This window comes from Manis pentadactyla, chromosome 16 (assembly GCF_030020395.1).
Source record: "Manis pentadactyla isolate mManPen7 chromosome 16, mManPen7.hap1, whole genome shotgun sequence".
NCBI classification, from domain to species: domain Eukaryota; kingdom Metazoa; phylum Chordata; class Mammalia; order Pholidota; family Manidae; genus Manis; species Manis pentadactyla.
The window spans coordinates 50175376-50192567 of NC_080034.1; the positions used below are offsets into that span (position 1 = coordinate 50175376).

Below are 17192 nucleotides of genomic sequence, written 5' to 3' on the forward strand. Positions count from 1 at the left end.
GCTTACAGAGGCAGTCAAGCAATAATTGCAGCCAAATCAAATATGTGGGACAAGGACCACTGCGCTCTGTTTGTGACTGAAACATGCTTTCTTAAGATCTTCTCAGAGGAAGATGTAAGTGTATTTTAATGAAAGGACCATTTCAAAATACAGCAAAAGACTCTGGAACCGTCTGCAGTTTCCTTGATGAAAACTCTGTTAAGGGCCAGACCAGTACTTATTAACAAGGTGGGCCAGAATGGGAGGGGTTTGCATCTTTGTAGAGATAATTTAGTATTCCCTTCTTCTTTCCTCTTCCCCCATCCTCTACTTTCCAAAGGAGAGGATTCTGGGAAGCTTCTCACTATTTCCAAACATACCTGGGATCCAGGAGGACTAGACAGGCAGGAAAGCCTGGGGTCTGGGAGTAGGGATCTAACTGGAAATAAAAACATAAGCCACAGATCTATCGATGGCCCAAGAAGCAGAGTCCTGGCTGGGAGCCACGCTGCACTGGGAATCCCCAGGCATTGCCAGGGGCAGAGCAAGCACCCAGGTCGAAATGGAGCGAACTGTGTGGATGGACACCCAGCTTCAGGAAGTTGACTGAGACCAACTGGGATGATAACTAGAGTGGCTACGAAAGACCCATTTGGAGGATTGAGTGCAGATCACAGCCGGGGGACCAGGATTCAGTATCAAAGAAGGAATGTCAGTCATCAGACCCATACACATAAGGTCACGACAGGAACAGTGTCCCCAGTCTGGGCCGTGCTCAGCATGAACAGCTATGTGTGGCCACACTGCAGACCACTACAATATATATGAGCTGTAATTGCAGGAGGCACTCTATTTCTCCCAAATAATGTCTTTTCTCAAGTACTGATAAAGAATACTTCTTACATTAAAGATACCACACAGAGGACATAAATTTAATCTATCTCCTGATTTCCTTTTCCCTCCTTTTTTCTCTTCTTATTACCTGCTTCCTTAGCTTCTCAAAGACTGACAGAGTAGCTGGAGGAATCAGCATTAGCAAGAGCCCTTTGAGATTTAATTAGATAACCCTTTAAAAAATGTTAACTTTGAATCAATTTGGCACAAATTTAAACTAGAAAGCTTGAATCTTTTCTACCTGCTAATGTGATTATTTTGAGCTGAGAAAAGAAAAGCAGATGACAAGATCATTACATTTTGTAAACTTCTTTCTGAAGAGATGATGCAGAAGTCCCAAAGTGGGTACCAAATACAATCTTGGAGATAAATGAAATCTATAGTTTTATTTTGATTGTTACCAGTGAGCTCTGAGAGAATAAAGCCATCTCATAAAAGAGAGAAACATGAGCACAAGGTCAGCTTGGAATATGTCTTGGCATGAGATGGCCAAGATACAAAGAAAGAGAAAAATATACCCTCTTTAGAACAGAACTTCATCTTATGGAAGACATAATTATCTGCTAACTTCTCCAGTGCTGGCTGTCTAGCTAATTCCATAGAGACAGGTTATTTAAATGTAGGAATGCCGCGCTGGTAGTACTTGCATATGAAATGCAAGGCCTCCCAAGGAATTTACAAAGCAGTGAGAACTATGATGCATAATTCTATGGAGTGAATAGCTTGACAGAACTAAAAGTAGGCACGTTTTGCTTTTTTATAATTCCATGCATATTTTAGAGACTGTATACATTTGTTTGTTATATTTATGGCTATATCAAGGTTAAGAGAGAACTCTGACTGATGTCTGAAATAAGGAATAACTTAGAAAACCCATTCGGTGAGGGTCCTACTGTATGTACCTGTGGCATAGGCCCTTTAGCTATGAGGGATAGTGGATGCAAATACTCATTTTCAGAAGGCACTATGGCACTATGGAACATAAGCTCCGTGAGGGGAAGGCTAGTGGGGTGGTTCTGATTTCCTACATCAGTCAAGGCTACGTCCCATTTCCAATTGTCCCAGTTAATGGCAGACACAGTGACGATCCTCGACATGTTCCTATGGCAAGCTACATTTCCACACGGTCCCGTAAATAGGGCCGATGCTCTTTATGGACAACCCCAGCTAGAGCAAACTTCCCAGACTGTCATCCAACTTACGCCGTGTTTAAAAAGAAAGTTTGGGGTTATGCCTTCGTGCTGTTTGTGAAGATATATAGGAACACAGACTTCTCTACTGTTACGAATGCTTCCTGAACTCAGTTAACTACCCCGCCCCACCCAGGCACGGGAGTCACCCTGCTAGGATTTCTGTGGTCCTAGTGTTGTGTGTCAAGAACCCCAGGGGAGCCTCCACGTTGTAGAGAGAACCTTACTGGGGGAGGGGCAAGGCTATTCTGGGGGTGGGGAACGAATTCAGGGGATGTTAGCCGAAAAGCAAGAGCGTACCAGTCAGGGTCTTGGGAATCCCCAAGAAAGTGATACAGGAACAAACTACGAAGGACTCCTTGATATTCCTGCTTTCTGGCAAAATGAATCGATACTTCTATTGTTTTTTCACTGAGTTTCAAAGCATCCTCCACAGATGAGTATTAGCAGAGGCATCAGGCACAGGCACATCCAAGAAGTGCTTTAATTACAGTGAAGCCCAGAGCGCAGTGCAGCAGCTCCAGCCGCCTCCCATCAGAGAGTGAGTCTGAGCCGACAGAGCAGGAGGGAGGCTCGTCCTCTCCTGCAGGAGGATTTTCTTAGGGCTAAACATAGGCCCAGCAGTCAGCAGGTCGGCACGGGCCGTCGCTGCCCAGGCACCTTCTCCTCCTCTTCCCCAATGGGCTTGAGCACGACCCCACACCCCACGGCCCCGTCCTGTTCACAGCAGCGGAGCAGACCGCCAGCTGCAGCCAGCGCTTCCATCCCAGCCCTGCCCTTTCCAGCTCTGAGCTTGGCCAGGTGGCTGAACCAGTCTTGTCTGTCAAATGGGGTGACAACAGTGCTCCCCGCTGAGTGTGAGAATGAACTGAGTTAATGTCTGTGCACTGCTTAGGACTCTTCCTGGCACATAGCAAACACTCAGGAAATGCTGAAGTTTCCTTTATTACCCTAATTTCCTGTTTTTCTCAGCATTGCTGAGTCCTCTAGTGATGACCACTTTTCTTCATAGGAGGCAAACTTGCCAGTAAATTAGAACCTTAATGGATGACCATTTGGGGGATAAACACATGTTCTTTCAAAAGAAAAATTTCCAGGCTTGAAAAATAAATTCTACCCTAGGACAGGGGTAGGCAAACTTGTTCCATAAAGGGCCAGATAGAAAATATTTTAGGCTTTGCAGGCCATCAGTCTCTGCTGCAACGACTGGATTCTGCTGTTCTGGTGCAAAAGCAGCCACCGGCCATACATAAATGGATGAGCATGGCTGGGTTCCAAATTAAACTTTATTTACAGAAACAGGCACTAGGCCAGACTTGACCCACAGCTAGAGTTTTCCAACCCTGTCTAGACTATAAACTCCAGAAGAGAGGGACCAACCCATCATGTTCACCTCTCTCTCTTAGTGCTCAATGTGGTGCCTACCACAGACTTGCTGCTCACATTCTGATAATTTCTGAGGGAATAAATACTCCAGAGGGATGGGTTTTTCATTTCTTTAAACAGTGGACTTTGGTACATCCATTCAAACTGTGAAATGCACACTCCTCAGTTCTGCCAACAGTCACAACAAGTTTCTAGGGATGGTGGTGGTATACCATGTCCAACTAGGGGTTCAGGTTCTCTGGCAAATAAAGGGTATGTCCAAAAAAAAAAAAAAGGAAAAAGGATTTAAATAATGACAGAGACCAACAATCCACAGAGCTGACATTTGTAAACCTTTATCTGATTGTCCATGATGGACTCAGAGACATGTCAAAAATAGTTGGGTATCTCCTTCCACTGGGCAGCCCCCAAGTCTGAGGAGCGTGAGGCCTGAAACTCTGCAGTAACCCTGTGAGCTGCAGCAAGTGACTTCACCTCTATGCACTGGGCTCTTCACCTGCACAATGGAAACCATGATACAACCGACTTCCATGGCTAGAGGTGAAGAGGAGACAGGATGATGCTCTGCATGTTGCCTGATTAACAAGCACACAACCAAAATTAGCTTTATTATTTCTGGACCAGCACCTAGTCTCTGTGGACATAATCACTAAAGGCAATTTTGGCCCTGGTCTGAATGCACAGCTGATGCCCAGAATAGGAGGCTGGGAGGGGGCACTTAGTCCTTCCCTCCCCCTTCACTTAACCTCCCCTCTCCTCTCCAGGGGCTTCCACATCTGCAGGAGGGGACCGTGTTCTGAATCCTTTGGGGACCAGGGAATCCTCTGGGAAGTCAGAACAGACCCCAGGTGCTTAACAAGAGAGAAGGGGACACTTGGAAGCTTACGTGACCAGGTGGGAAAAACTGGGGCCATTTGTCAGTAGCTTTTCATGATGATCTGGAATTTGCAAGGCAAGCGCTCCATACCCAGCGTGAGCAGCTTCTGAGGCACGAAGCCATCAGGTCCTCATGGGCCTCAGTCTCCCAGACTGAAAGTAGGACTGTCTAGGGCATAATTACAATGAAGGTTAAAGCAACTTGCAAAAGTGAAACATAATCTTCGTAGGGTGGCCTTATTTAATAAAAGTGATAATATAGATGGCAGGATAAGATATAAGCCACCAATAGTCTAAAATAGTTTTAGGAACAGCTCTGTCCAGAAGCTAAACAACCTCAAAGCACCTTCTAACGGATTCTCTCGGACCACAGTATAATCTCATCAATTCCAGAGTAATGGGAGTGGGAGCAAATCTATTGGAATTAAGGAAGAACTGGACTTTACTGCAATCAGTCTGCCAAATCGAGCCCTTTTAGGAATAAAATAACCAAATGTTCCTCTGAGATGTTTGCTTAGAAACAGATAAAAACTATTTGCAGTTGCTTGTACCTGAGTAGGTGTTTATAGACAGTTCCAGGGTACTTGAAAACTGTTTATTTTCTTAATTAATGTAAATTTTGTCTGCAGTCTCTGGCCCATCCTGGGGGTGTTGTTTTGTTTTTAGCTAGGTACAAAAAGAAGACAGGAATTCCTTTAGTTTGCTTAGCAAACCCTATCTTCATAAATATTACAAATGTAAGCTTCAGGCCTATCTAAATCACCACAATTTTAAATTTATGGAATCTGCATTCCTAAGGGCTTCAGGCCCCTGAGCTGCAATTAAAGTCCCCAGGAATGCTGAGGACTCAGCTTGTGGCCTTTCAGGAGAGTGTGGGTCACACACAGGGCCCTCTTCCCCACAATCCCCTCACCCTGACCACAGTGCACTTGGCAGCTGGGCTGTGGATGAATGCTTAGTCTCTGACTGGCTAGGAGTTAAAGCAAATAAAGTGGAATGACTTATTAGCCCATCTGTAGGCCCAGGCCTACAAGAACTTGAGCCAAGGTCCAGACCTTCTTCTCTTCCTGGACCAACAGCCAGAGGATTGTGAGCGAGCTCACGTAGCTTCCCTGATAGATTGGGGTTGCCCCTAGGTGCCCCCTGTGTTGACCAGACTGGGGTTTATAGGGAACAAGGCAGGTTCAGAGCAGAGGTGCAAATTCCAATGAGCAACTTCCATTATCCCAGGGATGTGTATGCTGGGGAAGAAGGACAAGAGGCATGGAGGGGGCTGGCCGATCACTCTGATTCAGTAGAGAATCAGGATAGGAAAGGTGCCTGGCCAATGACAGCAGGGATGAGGAGGGCTCCAGGCCCCACCTGCAGTTTGTTTACCATCATTGTCCTGTGTCCCCAGCTCCAAGCCCACGGCCTGTTGAGAATGGGCCCTCAATTGTTTCTTTGTTGAATGAAGTTTCCAGCCCATGCAAGGGTTGGAAAGTCTGAGAGGCAGTTCAGCAGTGTGTATCCATTCTGAAATTGCTTGCTTAAGAGGCCAGTTTCCAAATGTCCAGTGTCTACCTCTTGCTGAAAGGTGAGCCCACCACGTTGGTTCTTCTGAGACACAGCCCTGTGATCTCTGCATCATCCTTTTTATAACTTCAGTGCTTTTTTTTCCCTTTTTCAAGAGTGGAAATTGCCATCTATGAAGTTGATGATACACCATGGGCAGCTCAGGTTTGCTGAAAGCGGTCCACTTCTTAGGATCAGCCAAGTATTAGCTTGCATCTGGTAGATGTCATTTTGACAACAAAAGCCTCTGAACTCATTGTGGAATTCATAATGGCTTTTTAAATTCATCTAAATTTTCAAAATAAGAAGAATCAAGCCACAATCCACAATTGTGGTTATAGATGGTCAGTATTTGTATATAAATAAAGCCATAACTCTCTAAAGCCCCCTAATTTCAGTCTGAAGATTCAGGGAGAGGAAAAATTTCCTGTGAAAAATCTAAGGCAAAATCATTCCAAACCCTGAAGAACACTGAAAGATACAAGGTCACAGGAACTTCCCTAGAGCAACAGAGTTTATGTTGGGTGATTTCTTTCTCTGCTACTAAATGTGCCATCTGCAAGCAATCCTTCCATCTGGAAGGACACTAAGTGGGCTCCAGATGGATCTCCCTTTGATCCCTTTGGGATAGAGAGGAGAACACCTCAAGCAAACTCTACCCATATTCCAAGTTGGCTGCTAGAACGTAGATCTTCCAGAACCCAGGCTAAAACGAAGTCCTGTATGGGTATGTTAGCAGCAGGCTCTTCAAGAAGAAAGGACAGGCCATGGGAGAGAGAAACACCTGCAGAGAAGGGCCAATATGTGAAGTCAGAGCTTGAGGGCACCCAAGTATTTACAACACTACAGGCCACTGCCTTGGAGGACTGTGTCATCATTTCAGGCTTCACTTTGCCTTAGCTGGAAGGTCATGGTCTGCTTTCATTGTCTGGCACATTTGGGAAGAGTGGAAGAAAAAAGGTAAAGATAAGCTCAATTTTTTTCCTACATGGCTACGCCAAGCTGCTACTCACACGATGCTACAAAGTGGAGGAGATGAAAGTCAAGTGCAAGGTGCCTCGTGTTTCTTCACAGGAACCCCACCAGCCCTAGAGCTGCAATCTGAGGAGTGAGATGAGATTACCTGGCAGTAAGAAGGCAAAGAAAGGCTTGGGAAATGTGAGCAGCAAGTCTGTCCTTAAATGGGTACAACACCTGCTTCAGGAGATTGTTGGGAGGAACAGAGACAGGCATGGGTCCTGGTCCGATACCTGGCACAGAGCAGATGCTCCATGAACTGCAGAGTTTTTCTTTTTTTTTTTTAAGTTAAACAACGCCTTCCAGCCACAGTTTACAGAGTACTTTTATAACACTCATGTATCTGAGTGTCACAATAACTTTGTGAGATAAGAGGAACGATTATCTTGATACTGTGTCACTCGTGAGGAAAATGGTACTTGGTGAGTTGTAATGAATTGTCCAAAATCACATGTCTGCTAAATGGAAATCTTGGACTTGAAAGTGACATGATTGGATTCTAGTTTCAAGTGGTCTTTCCACTGCACCCACTGCACCCTCTTTATAGCTTCAATGCTTTCCTCCTATTTTCCTGAATTCACCATCTATGAGCCTAGGAAGTTGGTGAAGAATACTGAGACTTTACAGTGTTTTTTCAGAGATGCCTCATTTCAGGTTATGTATAATATTGACATTTCTGATTATTTGGAGATACAGTTATCTATGTGTGAGTGGGCTTTTTCTGCTCTGGCCTACAATACTGAAGATAGCAAGAGGCACTTCACCCTGATACTATTCAAAAAGAGAATCACTGCTGTAATTCTATGCTAGACACAAAATTTAGTTTACTATGCATTTTGTAAACAGCATATAAAATGAAACACTTACAGGATTTAGTGTAAATAGATAGATAACAGTGATACATAATCCAAATTAGAAAATGATAAAAGAAAACTCCATAAAGAAAAAAAGGTATCCTTTCCATGTTTTATTATTATCCAATGTGAAGTTATATAGTTCTAATTTGTTCCTGTAACTTTACTGAAGGCTTCTGCAAAGTCTCCTCATAAGGCTCTATTTATGGGGAGCTAAAAAAATTTTTTAAAGCGAACCCTTTTCAAGGGAGAATTTTCTATGTGGTTGGACACAGTCTAATTTTTGCTCAAAAGATGGCTTTTTTCCAGGCCTGTTTAGCTGTTGGAACAAACCTGGGTGCCTCAGCCACAGACACTTATTCAGTCTAATAAAAACATTGTAGAATTTGCATAACATATTTCGATACCCCGGAGGTATGTATGTATGTATTTATTCATTCATTCATTCAATCTTATTTCTGAGAAACATAATAAAAAAACAGAAGAACATTAAAAAAAAAAATCATACCAGAGAGGCATATGTTGAAATCATTGTGTCTAGCGGTCTTTGGTCCATGTGCCGAGGAACAAACGTGCCCAGTCTTTCTTGGCATGTGACACACCTCAGGCTCTTTTGCAGAGTTGAAATCTGTGGTTCCTGGTGGGAAAAATATGACTTGGCTCCCATATCTTTTCCTTCCCTGGGAGCAGTGGTTTAATTAATGATGTTGGAAAACTAAGCTGGAAAACACAGACACTGTTGCAGTAGGAGGGAGCAGTAGAAAGACACAACCTAGGGTTTGGGGCCTTGAGCCAACAGGAATTCCAGAGAAAAGTGGTGCCATCTGCCCAGCTCCTTCAGGGATTGCAATGGCCAGATGGAAAGCTAGGCTATAATGGTGTCTCCCCTTCTCCCGTGAGTTAAGGTTAGTTACAAGTGCTTCTCACCTTCTTGTCATGTCACAACACACTGCAAACAATATTTGAATAAGGACACAGGGGAACATGGATGCTGTCCTTAGACTGGAGGCGCTAATTCAAAGAGCTCAGTTCTTTTCCTTCCCACTCACAATGACTCAGTGACCAACTTTCTTGGTGCACCTGTAGACCATTCATGGTACACCAGGAAGCAACTTCAAATTTGGGTCCCAGGGAGTCAGGAAAAGAAAGCAACAGAACATATGAATTTCTAACTAAAATGCAAGTTGGTATTCATAAGACTATTAATAAATTCTCTTCATCATCATTTTTTAATGGTTCTTTTCAACTTAAAATACAGTATTCATCTAAGGTTGAAGTTAGAGAAAGGAGATATACAACTGTACCTGACTACTCAATCAATCATAGTACCCTCCAGTAATCAAACCACTTCAAAGTCTGGTCTTCAAATTCTCAAAAAGATCTGGATGTTTGATTTTTTTCAGTGCAGCCAGATTCAGAAGGTCTGGTTCACATTAGCCACTCCCATAAGAGACTGATGCATAAACCGTAATATCAATTTAGAAGGTTGTAATAGAAGCTATTTTTTTCTTGTGCTGAAAATTTTAAGCTTATTATCTAGACCACTCCCTTTCCAATATCAGAAAAGTCCATTTGGAACCAGAAGGTTTTTTGGAGAGCACAGAATCAGAGCATAAAAGGGTGGCTAGATTGCCTTTAGAAATAGTTTATCTAGGCCATGGGAAAGCCTGGTGAATGAATGATCCTTACTTTACCTATAGCACCCCTCTCCAGTGACCATGATACTCATGAATCCCAGATCCAGTGTCTCAATCTTTGGATAATACTAGATAAACACAATTCTTACCCTCTGATTTCCACTTTTAAACACTCTAAGCCAGCCATCCTCTATGATATATATAAATGATCAGGTTAGTAAAAATTGCAGTCTAGACACACGCCCCTGAAATTATAACCAGGTTACTTCAAATGCTCCTAATAGTTTTTCAGATCTTCTTTCCTAAGACATTCCTATGGTTGAGGTAGGTATGGATTGTTAATGTGTTTCCATGCTCTGGGGACACCTTACTTCACTATACTTCAGCAGCATCTTCCAGTGATAAGTAATGAGATAAGATAATAAAATCCATTTTCACCTGAAAATTTGTGGGTCAGTACTTTCTATCTAATAAAAATTGCAGACATTCAAAAAAAAATCAGCTATAACTACAGCTCCTTAATTCAGCTTAATTGGGGAAACACTGGTTTGAATTAGCAAAAGTCTTAATCACAGCTTTTGTTTTTTAAAGCTCTTATTTAATTAAAAGTACTCTGAATTGAAATGAGATCTCTATTCCATTTCCCTCCTCCATTCCCTTGGCCAAGACCATTACCATCTCCAAGTCTCAGTTTCCTATCTGTAAATGACAGGATGAGCCAACTTGCCTCCAGAGACCCTTGTAACTCAGTGTTCCTTTCTTTAATGTGTCTACCTGTAGCTCTCAAGCAAAAGAATTGCCATGTTCAGACCAGAGTCTACAATAGTCAGATGGTCTTGCCCCAGTGAAACACAATGTTCAGTCCCTGAAACTTCCAGAAGTTTAGTGATGACAACAAATATTAAATTCCAAAATTAGTTCTATGTTTACCTTCAAGAATATACAGCATACTGAATTGGACTTGAATGAATGCTAATTGTTCAAACAGTTTATGCTTTATTAAGCACATACTATTTACCTGGGTTTGGGAGGTAAAGGGGAATTACAAAGATGGAAACAGCATGGTCCCTGCTCTCAGAGCTCAGACCCAGCAGGGGATACAGCACATGCATGCCTACTCTATATGATACCAAGTGAACAGACTGATGTGAAGCCCACTGAGAAAGCACAAAGGATGGAGTAATTAACTCTGACTCAACAGGAAAAGGGGAAAGAAGGTTTCCCCAAAGAGGTGACATCTGCACCAGGCCTTGAAGGATGAAAACGAAAGATGGTAGGGCTAATGCATGAGGAAGGGTAGTCTGAGAAGCAGGGGATTGGGAGGAAGGTGAGTTGGGAAGGGGAAGAATTGCTACAAGATGTGGCTGGAAAATGTGTGTAAGTATGTGAGTGGCCTTTGAATGATATGCAAAAGCATTTGAACTTTGTCTTTAATCAGAAGAGTAATGTGACCAGATTCATGTTTTTGGGGAGGCTAAAATGTCATGAAGAAAGGTTTTGAACAGGGAATATCTGGAGACCAGAAGAATAACCTGGAGACTGTTACAATAGGCCAGGTGGCAAACAATGAGGGCCTATGCTATGATGGTAACTAGGAAGGGTAGACCTAGGAGACATCACAGGAAGCTGGTAGCTAATCAGATGCAGGAGATTATAAGGAAGGGGGGCGTGAAAAAGACAGGTTTTTTTTTACTAGATCAGTGGGACCCAGTGGACAGTGGTCTTTAAGCTTGTAGACACTGATAACGTGCACTATATGGAAAAGCAGTGCTTATAAGAGCTCAGTGAACTTCAGCTTGGTCCCATTTGGATAATCACAACGACTCAATAAATAAAACCCACAAACAAAAGGATTCCCAATGTCTCTAGACTTTACATGTCAGTGAGAAATTAATGACATGAAAATTTAAATGACCCAAAGAAATGATGAGCTTTTGAGAAAAAGTGGTTTTGAGGGAGGTTGAAGTTATTGTTTGCTTAGGGTTTTGTTTGTTTGCTTTGTGTGTGTCTTTTTTTCTGTTTGTTTAGTGCTTTTTGCATGCTTGTTAGTTTGCATAAAGCATTGTTATTAACCTTATTATTGTTAACCTCTAGTAACATTCTTAGAAAGAATTTATATCCATAGTTCAACAGTGATTATCTCTAGGTAGTGGAATTATTGGTGATTTTTATCTTCTACTTAACAATTTTCTGTTGTTTTCAGATTTTCTAAAATAAACTTTAAAAGTCACATTTGAACTTCCAGTTTCCAGTCCAACTTGTAAAGAGCTTGGAAGCTGTCATCCTTACCTTCAAAACAAGAAAAATGCTGAACAATCTAACATTCAATGGCCTTCCTTAAATTCACCACAGAACTGAGGTCACAGAGCAAACTGCTGCCCCCCAAACTGGAGAAACAGACTGGCAGACACTGAAAATCCCAGCTTACGTGGAGCAGAAGCTCAGAGCAGGAGCCAGCATCTGTAGAAACACGTTAAAGTGGAACTGACAAATTATTGGAGGCTCAGTGTATTCTAGCTTGTGAGTTAAAAACTTCTAGGAAGCTAGCCTTAGAAAATAGGAAGCCTATTTTCCTGAGTTTTACCTCCAGAAGCCCTACCAGCTCCCACTGTGAAAATAGATGAAAAATCCCCTCATGCTTCTGGCAAGGGGAAGGAGAAAGTAAACATCTTGAAACATGCCCAGAGCATTCTGTTCTGTTGTAAAGACTGTGCTCAAGAGAAACTGTTCAACCAAGTGTAGTGGACTGGGGTTTACCAGAACATAACCAACCCACGGAATGGGAAATACCCAACTCCAGCCTGCTCTAGCCTTTGGCATAGGGGAAGGGAAATACCCACCACAGGCTCATTAGAAGACTGAGACCTAATAATAGACTATAGAACACTTTCCCTTCCCCATACCTTACTTCCATATCGATTAGGGCTCCTGTACAATAACAGGGGATTACAACTAAAAGAACTGCAAACCTCGGTCCCTATTTAAGGAGTCTTTAGGTGAACCCAAAGACTACAGGGGAGACAAAACTAAGGACATCAAAGGAAATGTTAGCCTCTGATGCCACAGCTACAGCAAATAAACATGGCCCAGCTGCTTAGCTAGATAAACACAAAAGCTCATGATAAAAGCCTACCTATCTCAATTCCCTTTACCCCATATATCATGTCCCGCTTTCTATAAATAATTGCAAGACATAGTAAAAAGCAAAAAAACATGGTCTGCAGAGACAAAGCAAACATCAGAACCAGGCTAAGATATGGCAGATATTTGAGAATTACCAGGACTTTATTAGAGTTATCAGGGAATTTAAAAATAACCATGATTAATATGCTAAAGGTTATAATGGGAAAAGGAGACAACATGAAAAAAAGATGGGTAATATAAGCAAGTGAAATTGAAACTCTAAGAAAGAATCAAAAGGAAATTCTAGAAATGCCATAACAAAAATAAAGAATGTCTTACAGGCTTATCAGTAAACTGGACATGGCCAAGCAAAGAATCAGTGAGCTTAAAGATATGTCAATAAAAACATCCAAATCTGAAATGCAAAGAGAAGAAAAGAATATAAAGAACAAAACAGACTATCTAAGAATTGTGGGATAATTACTAAAAGTGTAACATACACATAAAGGGAATACCAGAAAGAGAAGAAAGCTAGTAAGAGAAGAAATATTTGAAGTATTAATGGGTGAGAATTTTCCAGAATTAATAACAGACACTAAACCACAGATCCAGCAAGAGAATACCAAGCAAGATAAATATTTACAAATCTATACCTAAACACGTCATATTAAAACTGCAGAAAATCAAAGACAATTAACACAAGACCCACCTTACCCACAGAGAAACGAGGACAGGAATCATATCAGACTTCTTTTCAGGAACCATGCAAAAGAAGAGTGGAGTGAAATATTTAAAGTGTTTAGAGAAAAATCCACCGACCTAGAATTCTGTATCCAGTGAATTGATCCTTCAAAAGTGAAGAAGTAAAGATTTTCTCAGACAAACAAAAATGAAGAAAATTTGTCACAAGGAGACCTACCTTGCAAGAAATGTACAAATAAATTCTTCAGAAAGAATGAAAATGATATAGCTCAGAACATCAGATCTACATAAAGAAGAAAGAAGGTTGAGGAGGAATAAAGGAAGCAAGCCAGGAGCCCATACTTAACACCAAAGTTTCAGGAACCTGAAGTCACCAACCATTGTCACCATCAGTGACAAAGTCAGAGCTCCACGGAGGCAGGGCCCCCTGCACTGCAGTTATAGGAACTGCCCTACCTGAGTAGGAATGCAGAAGCTTCTGGAAGCCCCATAAGAAGCAGGAAACAAGAAAGGGCTTCTATCTTTAGTCACTCTCCCATTAGTCTCCCACAAATAACCAGAAGAGTCTGCCCTTTTGGCTACTCAGCAGCATTCCCACCATTCTACCAAATTTAAACTTCCATATAACAAGAATAGAAGCAACATCAAGGGTCTGACAGCAGGAAGCTGTCCCTGTAGAGGTGAAGATGCCTTCCTCCTCTTCCTACAAAAAGTTGGCATGAATCCTATTGTTATCATAGCCACATCTTGGAGATGATAATCCCACTTCTAGTTCAACCACAATCCTACCTGGATATTCAGTAATCTAAAGACTAAAGCATAAAATTAACAGCCACCTGGCAGACCTGTAGCTAGACTGATAAAAAAGAGAGAGAAGACTCAAACAGACAGCAACACTTTTTAAATAAAGTAGGAGAAAGAGAAAGAGGAAAAACAGTTTGTCTGATACACATAACAAGTGTCATGGGTTGAACTGTGTCCCCCAAAAAGATATGTTCAAGTCCTAACCCCAGTACATACCTGTAAATGACCTGACTGGGGAATAAGGTCTTTGTAGAACCTGGAATGAGGAGCCTACAAGCCGAGGATCTCCTGCAACCACCAGAGGCTGGAAGTGACAAGGGAGGATTCTCCCCTTGAGTCTTCAGAGGGAGCAGGGCCCCACCAACACCTTGATTTCAGATCTCTAGCCTCCAAGAACTGTGAAAGAATAAAATTTGGTCTTAAGCAAAAACAATAATAACAACAACAAACAGTTTTATCTACTTTACAATTTTTAAAAGCATCCCCCTCCTGCTCCCTGGCCAACTGGCCTGGCTTCCAGTGGCCACTGAGACACAGTTGGGTACTTGGATCTCCATCCCCTGTTTTAGTTTAACTTGGAGCCTGTCTTACAAGAACCAAATTGTGCTTTTTATTCCCCAGTACACTATAAACTGCCTTCACTCTTCAAATACACATTTAATTTTCAGGTAAGTGCTTAGCTACTCTGGTGTTCAGAAATGTAGATGAAAATATTAAAATGGTTTTTAAAATTATTCAATTCCCTCTATACATTTATCTGAACCACTAATTTCTTTTCCCCCATCTAATTCTTATCTGTGTCAGTCAGGTCCCAGCAGGAAACAGGTGACACTCGAACTTTAGGATAATTTGAGGAGGTGTGAAGAAGGTTTTGGAAGAAGAACACGGGGTACAGTGAGGAACCCTGGGACCCGTTACAGCAGAGCCTTTACCACCCCTGAGACAAAGAGACAGATGACATGAAATGGAAGAATTTCTCTTAGAACAAATATTTGGACTCTACCATGTGGTAGAACACAGGGTGCTAGATGCAGGGCATAGAGTAATACGTACTCTCCCCTCTCTCTTCATGGGACTTTACAAGCAGGTGGGAGACAGATACTCAACAAATGACAACACAACACATATTGCAGATAGTGCTTAAGTCCTACAGACCAAAAGTAGAGGAAGCTCTAAGAGATTTCAGCAGATGGGGTTTGAGTCCCCATCAGGGAGGGGCTTTCCTGAGATAGTGATGTCTGAGCAGAGAGCTGCAGGATGCAGAGGCGTTTCCGTGGTAAAAGCGGGCAGGAAGGGACACATGTGAGATGGTGGGAACACTACATGCGGAGACCATCACATTAGATGGGACACAGAGCATTAAAGAGTCCAAGAGAAGCCCATTCTGGTTGAAATTCACCCCACAAGGGAGAGGGACAGGACATGGAACTTCAAAATGAAGCGGGATCAAATCACGCTAGGTCTCTAAAGCTAGGTTGGGAATTTGGAACCCACATAAAGAGAGAAAAGTGACAGAAGGATATACATAGGGATCCAGGATCTGCCTGCATTTCTAAAATATTCTTAAAGACAAGGGCTGTGTTTTGCTCGTTTTCATATCCTGCATGGGTAACCTTACACAGAATTGGTGCTTAACATATTTGTTGAACTGCATGTCAATTCTGTGAGAAAGGGGTTTTACAAATTGTGTTTAGTAGTAGAAACGAAGGTACGGTCTATAGAATTAAATTTGGGATGAAGAAATACGTAGGTGCTCTCTTTCCGGAAATCCGTGTTCTCTGATTACCATATTGTCAGGGTCACATGAAATGAAAAAGATGCAATTCCTTGTAACAACCTAATAACGGCATAGAAAAGATAATTATTTCTCACATATGCTGGTTAAAACCAATCAGCTCTGACATTAGAATTCACTTACTACTTATTAGCTGTGGGTCCTTGAGCAATTTATTTGGCCCCTCCGTGCCTCAGTTTTCATATCTGTGAAAGGAGATTATAATAGTACCTGGGTCATCTCTTTGTTGTGATATTCAGTGAGAATACATGAAAAGCATTCTGAAGGCTGCCAGGCACAGAGTTAAGGGCTCAATAAATGTCACCTATTATTAATTGCATCCAAATTTCATGGTGCATGTAAAAATGTTTTCCCCAACTGTAAAATCTCTTTTAAAATGTTCTCATCCTTGATTCTTAACAGTAGCTGTTGTTTATGCACTCGTAAGAATTATAGAATGAAGATATGACTATCACAGAAATGTTTCATGCATCAGATTTCAGTTGGACTTTTTTACACCAGGTAATAAGATCTCTCCCCAGTATTAAATTGTGTTCTGATATGTTCTGGATAGTCCATTTTAAGAAATGTTTAAAGCTAACAACATGTAAACACATGGCACCTTAAATTCCTTCATTTCCAGATGATTTGGGGCTTTACCAGTCAAGTCTGGGCTTCAGTGGGCAAGCATGATCTTTTTCTCCTTTTGCCCATCTCTTAACTTGCAGAAAGCTGAGCATTTTAATATTTTTTCCTTCCCCATTCTCCCCCGACATATTCATAGGTGAAAATATGCACATTAGCATTTGAACATTCACACAAATTCATCACTGAAGCTCACGAATGCTAAAAGTTGTGTCACAGCTCAGTACGTAAGATACTCTTTTCTTTTCTTCTAGCAGCAAAATAAGACTCCTAATCTGTCAGTCTCAGAAATCATTCTCCACCTGGTCCATGACATACAAAAATCAAAGAACAAGTTAGCACTAAACGGGTGAGAGATTAGAAATCAGGGGACAGCAGGCCCGAAAGGGGTACACTGCTGTGCATGGGTTAGCACGCCCATACTTGTTGACAGAATTATTTTTAGAAAGTAATGCTTTCCCATTTATAAAACCCAGAGAGAGGCAGCATACTGTGTAGGCGGCAGTTCTCAGCCCTGGCTGCAAATCAAAGTTACCTGTGGTGCTTTTAAAAATCTGCAGATGCCGCGACCTCACTCTAGACCAATGGTTCTCAGCTTGAGCTGCACGGGTGAATTGCCTGGAGAGTTTTTGAGACCTAGGCTGCCTGCCAGGTGCCCCCGCCCTAGACCAATTGTATTGGAATCTCTGGGGGCAGGGCCTAGAGAGAGGCAGTGTTTAATCACTTCTGCCCGTGATTCCAATACACAGCCAGACCT

At 42.0% G+C, this 17192-nt stretch overlaps 2 long non-coding RNA genes across 2 annotated transcripts; both read right to left on the bottom strand.

Moving 5' to 3' along the window:
- Positions 1-3760: 3760 nt before the first annotated feature.
- Positions 3761-14411, bottom strand: LOC118909109 (uncharacterized). The gene is made up of 5 exons (XR_005023510.2): positions 14233-14411; positions 8259-8387; positions 4877-4991; positions 4336-4494; positions 3761-4024 (listed from the first exon to the last, which is right to left on the bottom strand). It is a non-coding gene; the product is annotated as an uncharacterized LOC118909109 (long non-coding RNA).
- A 406-nt stretch (positions 14412-14817) lies between these two features.
- LOC118909171 (uncharacterized) lies at positions 14818-16652 on the bottom strand. Its single transcript, XR_005023526.2, has 3 exons — positions 16589-16652; positions 15935-15996; positions 14818-14953 (listed from the first exon to the last, which is right to left on the bottom strand). It is a non-coding gene; the product is annotated as an uncharacterized LOC118909171 (long non-coding RNA).
- Between the last annotated feature and the right edge of the window lie 540 nt (positions 16653-17192).